This window comes from Anneissia japonica, unplaced genomic scaffold (assembly GCF_011630105.1).
Source record: "Anneissia japonica isolate Jap-2015-1 unplaced genomic scaffold, ASM1163010v1 scaffold288091_len1417266_cov198, whole genome shotgun sequence".
NCBI lineage: Eukaryota > Metazoa > Echinodermata > Crinoidea > Comatulida > Comatulidae > Anneissia > Anneissia japonica.
Window position 1 is genome coordinate 709,798 of NW_022684833.1, and position 2,862 is coordinate 712,659.

Genomic DNA, 2,862 nt, shown 5'->3' on the forward strand with positions numbered 1-2,862 from the left:
TTTATTCTTATCAAACATTCTCATGGAACTTCCTGAAAAATCCCCTTTTAGGATCTGTACTTTATCAACCAAATGCAAACAATACATTTGAAAAATGTTCTACCTGTGAAGGTACATGAATATTTAATCTCAATTTTATTTTATCTTAGCCTGCAGCATCAAAGCGGAGTTAAGCTACGTTTACACTAGACAAGAAATTGTCGACGCGACAATGACATAATCATCGCGTAGTTTGTATTCTTCAACACTGTGCGCATATTTTGTATTATGTTGTGTCGTAATCGTGTCTAATGTAAATGTAGATTTACATGAGAATGCAATCAATATACAGAAATACAAAACAAATATCAACAACCTGTAAAACATAAGATTGTAAATATCAATTTATTTTCCATTGTCGTTAAATCTTAATACAAAACACTACGGTAAATTATTACAAAAAATGGAGGGAGGCCCATATAGGTCGCGACACTTCAGCTTGGGCCACCTTTGACAAATTAATGTCAAATATTTAGAAACAAAATAAATTTAGGTAAACATTTTTATTCTATTTTCATAACAATAAAGTATCAAAATAATATCAGGTTAAACATTTTACTTCAATTCACTTAACAATATCAAATATACCATTGCATTAGAAAAAGAATTATGACAAAATTGTAAAAGCATGTTTATAAAAATATTTACTGTATAGCATAATGCATTTTTGAACTGTCGGATTCGTGTATCTTTAATCAATTATTACAGAACAAATGTCTATTTTGCTGGTATAGGGAGGTGAGCAGCCCGATTTGTCATGAAGTTGCATTTTCATCAATAAAATAGTTATAAAAAGAAAGAAATAATAAGTGATAATTATTTTATGAATAAATCAATCTATAATATACGTTTTTTATGGGTTTCTGATCATTGATTTTTTTGTCCGGGTTTTTTGTGTTCAAATGATTGGGGATTTTGTTTTTTTTTTTTTTTTTTTTAGAGAAATCAACATCATGCACCTATTTTGTGTAAGAGAGATTGATTTTTTATGTATTCGACATACGTATACAACATTGGCTAAAAATACGATTAAATCAGAAGGTTAACTACCGTATTCAAGGACGGGTTATTCCAAATGAGGCTCTAGGGGGTGTTTATTCGAGTGGACGTTTTTTTTTCAAATAGTTATATATGTACTCCCTGCCATTTGCTACGACTTACTTTCTTTTTAAAACATGATAATCAAATCGAAAACCATCGAAAGGGGGTCCCAGCAAATCTATGAACAGCCTTTTTTTATGCTCTCACATAGGGCAGTCTTTTGTCATAGGTTCACAATTTGCTACCATAGATACCAACCGATGTCTATAATGTACTTTTTTATTATTATTATTTCATTCTTTTTTTAATACCGTATGATTCACAGTAAATTATTTGAGAGATACACTGAAAAAAAAAATCTTGCAAAAATAAAAAATTCAATTAAGCAATATTGAATAAGTCATTTAAAAGGTTTAAGTGAGTTAAGAATTTCAGAAACGGATCCTAAAAAATATAGCTGGTTGACAGACGCGTTACTAAACTCATTAACAGATTTATTACCCAGTCAGGCAAATTTAGGGTGACGCAACGTTACGAATAGAGGAACGGTATTATTTATGCTTTTAATGTCCGGGTAATTGAAGGGGATTTTTTTGTTCTTGTCCAAATTATTAGTGGTAATTAAACAACTTAACTTCTAGGCCTAATTATGCAAGTGAGGCTACTTTTGCAATTTATTCTAGCTAATGACTGACAGTATTATAAACAAAAAAATTACAATGCACTCAGAATTTCAAGGATATCCTGTCTAAAAACATTCTGAAACCCTTGAAAAAATCAATAAAAATTAACTTCCAACCAGAAACAAAAAAAAAAAACCCCCAAAAAAAACGCTGATTTATCAACATTTTACAACAGCAACAAATTATTACCAAGCAATTTAAGGGCCTATGTATATAATACAGCACAGTATTAAACTGTACCATGGTCCAAAATTCTGGTTGATCTTACCTACTTGCATTAGAAATTTAATCCTAATATCCATGTTTAAGCGTCACTTAAAACAATCTTTAATGCAAAAACCTATAGGCCTAGCCTATTTCTCTCGACTTCTGGGGGAGGGATCGATGTTTCGACTCCTTCATGGTGTCATCCTCAAGATCATTACTTTTATTATTATTATTATTATTATTATTATTATTATTATTGTTGTTATTATTATTATTATTATTATTATTTATTATTATTATTATTATTATTATTATTATTATTATTATTATTATTATTATTATTATTATTATTATTATTATTATTATTATTATTTATTATGATGAAGATATTATTGTTATCTTAAGTTTTGTAATTAAGTTAGTTTCCGGAATCAGTTTACAGGCTTGCCTCCTTGATTTCGGCATTTGTTATTTTAAAAACGAGTGAAATAAAGAATCTAATCTTTGATTGTTTTTCTATTTCAAATTTTAAATTTAATAACGTACTTAAATACAAATTTAATATCTGAAATAATACTGATCCTTGTTTAGGTCATGACAGACCGTATGAACTTACACTCAAAAAAATATAGAAATAAAAGACATGCCGACATCGGTACATAACACTTTTTCCCTTTTACAATCTCTAAAAATGTGATAAGAGGTTGAAGAAGCAGTAATCAGCCCAGGACCTACACGACGAATTAGAGTATACTCAGCCAAGATCAAAACGAGTAAAAAAGTAAAAGCAGCAAAGAGATTTGTTTGATAGCGCCACCAAGGGCGTCTCCAATATTATAGAGGGCTCATCGATCGCTGTGTGACTCAGAATTCTAATTCTTTGTCATGGATA